Consider the following 5,685-nt stretch of genomic DNA (forward strand, 5'->3'; position numbering starts at 1 on the left):
ATTATAGCTCTTGAATCTAGGGACACGTGGTTTATTCAGAGCTCGATGAGTATCAGTATCTGGCGACCATGTGGACGAAGGTATATCTATGGTCTATTAAGTTGACCTCTTTCTTTTCCAGAACACTGTCCTATTTTTCTCCTGTTATGAAAAAATTAAGATAATTGGTTACTTACAATTGGTTAACCAATTAACAAGTAACCAGTAGTAAAGTTAAAGCTAAGAGAAGCTATTAAAGGTTGCTATAATAGTGTTTGATTCAGACCACTCATCACATTCACTCCAAACATCCATCTTTGCTGCCGACCCAATCTCCTATGGTCGAGGCCCCTATGTTGTATAGGGTCGAGATTGGCCTCCGGGAGAACTTCGTTCTCTCCAGCGCCGAGATTTTAGTACTAATCTTCGTCATCGCCAACGTCTCGCAGGCCGACATCTCGGAGACAAGAGAGGGTGTTCACCTGCTCTTCTCTAGGGATTCCGCCCTTGAGAAGATATTCACCACCGCCGCCACGACCACCCTGCAAGACGCTGGCATCATCCTCACGCCACCACCACGCTACCTGGCGGACAAGATCGTGTTCACCAGGAATATCAGCACATGGATCACCGACCGCGACAAAGACGACATCCTCTCCTGCATTAACGACCAGAACCAATAACGACCAGAACAATTAACGACCAGAACCAATAACGACCAGAACAATTAACGACCAGAACAATTAACGACCAGAACAAGGGAATATTAATAAAACTAAATATATCTACACAAATAAATTTATATACACAAAATATAACACGAAACAACAAATATAAATTGGATTAGGCATATATTTAGGAAAGACCTGGGTAAATACTGGGTTGTAAAAAGGGTTGCTGATTTGTGAAACGGACTACCTGGAACCATTATAAACGTGGAATCGTTTGATTGATTCAAGCGTAGGCAAGACATACTGTATGTGAATGAATTTGGATAACTATAAACAGGAGCTATATCACGTATGGGTCAAAAGACATTTTACAGTTTTCTTAAATTTTGTGTTCTTATGCTCTGATATTCTAAAATAGCTGGCACAAGTGGAAGAAAAATTATTGGCTTATATACAAATACCATTTTCAAACAAGAGATGCCAAACCACGGATGATAGTTTTCAAGAGAAGTGTTATTATAGTGGAATATCATTGCACAATAACAGCCCTGTTCAAAGCAGACGAAGTTACTGATCTGGAGAACGAGCAGCAAAACCTTACTGCCCTCGCCTCTACGACACTTCACTACTGGAACAGAAAGTTGAAGCTGAAAGTTGAGAAGTCACACATACAAGCGGTGTGCGCTGTATAATGTGAGCACAAGAGTAACCAATAATAAGCATATTGATAAATCCTTCAGCACAACGTACACGTTTATAAGAGCAATGACAGGAGAAAATACTAAGACAACGCAATGTATTAACTCGAGAAAATAGGAAACGAATTACGTGAATGTCTAGAGCATTCGTGACTATAAATCAGCGAGGAGTCACACTAGTGGTCAGTAACCAGCGAGGAGCCACACTGGTGGTCAGTAATCAGCGAGGAGTCACACTAGTGGTCAGTAATCAGCGAGGAGTCACATTGGTGGTCAGTAACCAGCGAGGAGTCACACTGGTGGTCAGTAACCAGCGAGGAGTCACACTAGTGGTCAGTAACCAGCGAGGAGTCACACTGGTGTTCAGTATCCAGCGAGGAGCCACACTAGTGGTCAGTAACTAGCGAGGAGTCACACTGGTGTTCAATATCCAGCGAGGAGTCACACTGGTGGTCAGTAACTAGCGAGGAGTCACACTGGTGTTCAATATCCAGCGAGGAGTCACATTGGTGGTCAGTAACCAGCGAGGAGTCACACTAGTGGTCAGTAACCAGCGAGGAGTCACACTGGTGGTCAGTAACCAGCGAGGAGTCACACTGGTGGTCAGTAACCAGCGAGGAGTCACACTGGTGGTCAGTAACCAGCGAGGAGTCACACTGGTGGTCAGTAACTAGCGAGGAGTCACACTGGTGGTCAGTAACCAGCGAGGAGTCACACTGGTGGTCAGTAACTAGCGAGGAGTCACACTGGTGGTCAGTAACCAGCGAGGAGTCACACTGGTGGTCAGTAACCAGCGAGGAGTCACACTGGTGGTCAGTAACCAGCGAGGAGTCACACTGGTGGTCAGTAACCAGCGAGGAGTCACACTGGTGGTCAGTAACCAGCGAGGAGTCACACTAGTGGTCAGTAACCAGCGAGGAGTCACACTGGTAGACAATAACTAGCGAGGAATAAAAATGACTGGACATTAATTCACTTTCTCTGATTTCACCTTCGTACGCCGTCTGTATTCTTAGCCCACATCCCCATCCTCTTTCCCCACCAGTTCCTGGGACATAACCCTTCCCCCCAGTAGTCTAAATCCTTGGCACATCCTCTACTACCTTATTCATGTCCGGACTCACCTAGCTGTACTCACCTAATTATGCTTGCGTGGGTTGAGCTTTGGCTCTTTGGTCCTGCCTCTCAACTGTCAATCAACTAATATACAGATTTCAGAGGCTACTGGGCTCTATCATATCTACACATGAAACTGTGTATGGAATCAGCCTCCACCACATCACTTCCTAATGCATTCCATTTGTCAACTACTCTGACACTAAAAACAAAAACTGTAATGTCTCAATGGCTCATTTGGGCACTCAATTTTCCCCTGTGTTCCTTACTGCGTGTGCCCCTTGAGTTAAATAGTCTGTCTTTATCTACCCTATCAATTCCTTTGAGAATCTTGTATATGGTGATCATGTCCCTCAAACTCTTCTGTCTTAAGTACATCGGACGCTGGAAAGGGGCCAATCAGGCTACTGGGGGGAAGGGGTACTAGTTCACTAGTACTGAACACTAGATTAGTGTTCCCCACTAGTTCCTGGAGTCACACTAGGGGCCAGTAATCAACGAGGATACACACTATGGGTCAGTAATCAGGGAGGAGTCGCGTTAGTGGTCAACAACCAGCGAGGAGTCACACTAGGGGTCAGTAACCAGCGAGGAGTCACACTAGGGGTCAGTAACCAGCGAGGAGTCACACTAAGTCACACTATAAGGGGCCTCGTAGCCTGGTGGATAGCGCGCAGGACTTGTAATTCTGTGGCGCGGGTTCGATTCCCGCACGAAGCAGAAACAAATGGGCAAAGTTTCTTTCACCCTAAGTGCCCCTGTTACCTAGCAGTAAATAGGTACCTGGGAGTTAGTCAGCTGTCACGGGCTGCTTCCTGGGGGGGGGGGGGGTGTGGTGTGAAAAAAAAAAAGTAGTTAGTAAACAGTTGATTGACAGTTGAGAGGCGGGCCGAAAGAGCAAAGCTCAACCCCCGCAAAAACACAACACAACTAGTAAACACTAGGGGTCAGTAACCAGCGAGGAGTCACACTAAGGGACAGTAACCAGCGAGGAGTCACACTAGGGGTCAGTAACCAGCGAGGAGTCACACTAGGGGTCAGTAACCAGCGAGGAGTCACACTAGGGGTCAGTAACCAGCGAGGAGTCACACTAGGGGTCAGTAACCAGCGAGGAGTCACACTAGGGGTCAGTAACCAGCGAGGAGTTACACTAATGGCCAGTAATCAGCGAGGAGTGAAATTAGGGACCCAGCAATCCTCAGGTCTCTGCCAATAATATATGCAGATTGGCTCCTCCTCACCTCTATGAGTTTAAAAATTATATTTTTAAATGTTTAAAATTTAATTTAAAGTTTAGTTCAAAAATTATATTTTTAAAGTTCGTAACATATAACGAACATTTATGAGTGGAAATGTGGACAATGTAAATGGATGACACAAAATTTTAACCTGTGGTGGAATCATGCAAAAACATACACTAAAATACATTTCTGATATTTAAAATAGAATTTGTAAATTGTTTAACACTTTAAGCAATACTTTTCAATGAGACACTTGAGACAGAAACAGTTCCACTTAAGTTGAAATTGACAAATAAACAAACCCATATTAGAAGTAATTCGGATTATTCTTGTAATTACCGTTCAAGCAACTTAACGTTGGTTGTTGACAGGTTCATGGAAAAATAATTCAAGACTATGTACTGCAAAATTTATGGTCATTCTCTAATATCAATTCGAAACACGTTTCGTAGAAATGCTTAACAAATCTTAATGTTTTCTTTTATAACATTATTAATGTGTTCGACGAAAGCAAAGCAAGAAAACATGATCTTCATCAAATATAACAATGGCACATAGTTCTAGTGTGTTATACACTATCAGTGACTCCTATCTCCGCTTCACAACTTCACAATTTCACAACAATTGGAGGACCGTAATGGGTAGCGAGAAGTGATTTTACAAGCATCCTATACTGTCACACACACGATTAACACTCATTACCAAACACCACGCTCAGCCAATATTATCCTGCTCACCACCTCGGGTAAGGTGGATTGCAGTTGTTGTTGTTTAGGATTCAGCTACTCAAAACAAAAACTTCCAAGTAGCACGGGCTATGGTGAGCCCGTAAGTGGAGGCTCTTTGGATCCCTTGATTGTTTCAAGCGAAGGTTAGAAATATATATGAATGAGATTATGTGGTTATAAATAGTGATATTGGTTCTCTTTCCTTGTTTATTTCCCGGTAAATGGTTCCACAAATCAACAACCCTATTACCAAATCTGTATTTACACATATCTTTCCCTAAATCTAAACTTATCCAAATTATATTAATTGTTACGTGTTCTGGCTTGTGCTGATACTTTTAATACCCCTATTAATATCCCTTTTGTTATGTCCATTCAACCACTTGTACACCTATGCACCCACTTGAATCGATAATTGCAAATACCATTCGTTTTCATCTTGAAAAACATAAATTAATAAACGAGTCACAAAATGGTTTTACAAATGGCCGTTCATGTTTAACAAATTTGCCATCTTTTTATACCAGCATAGTTGAGGCAGTTGATAGTGGTAAGTTTTGCGATGTTGTGTACCTTGACTTTAGCAAAGCTTTTGATATAGTGCCACATGAAAGACTGATTAAAAGGATAGAGGTTCAAGGTATAGGGGGTGCTATATTAAGTTGGATTATGGCATGGCTATATCAAAGGAAACAGAGAGTTAGTATAAATGGGGTTAAGTCGGAGTGGGAAAATGTTGTAAGTGGAGTGCCTCAAGGCTCTCTCTTTGGCCCTCTGTTCTTTATAATATATATAAATGATTTAGATTTAGATTTGAGTAGCAACATTTGCAAATTTGCCAATGATACAAAAATCGGTAGGAAAATTAACACGGAAGAAGACTCACTATCACTTCAAGTTGATCTAAATAGGGTTTTAAAATGGTCAAAAGATTGGTAGATGCAGTTTAATGCTGATAAATGTAAAGTTCTGAGGCTAGGTAATTCTAGGCTAGGATAGTTACAAGATACGAGCTAGATGGAGTTGAGATTGCGAAGTCGGATTGCGAAAGGGATCTGGGAGTTATGATTAGTAAGAATTTAAAATAAAAGGATTAATGCATGAATGTTCGTAATAAGGCAAATAGGACACTGGGATTTATTAATCGAAGCGTTAGTAACAAGTCACCTGGTGTGGTTCTTCAGCTATATGTTGCTCTGGTTAAGTCCTATTTAGATTATGCAGTTCAGTTTTGGTCGCCGTACTATAGAAT

The sequence above is a fragment of the Procambarus clarkii genome, chromosome 28 (genome assembly GCF_040958095.1).
Source record: "Procambarus clarkii isolate CNS0578487 chromosome 28, FALCON_Pclarkii_2.0, whole genome shotgun sequence".
Taxonomy (NCBI): Eukaryota; Metazoa; Arthropoda; class Malacostraca; order Decapoda; family Cambaridae; genus Procambarus; species Procambarus clarkii.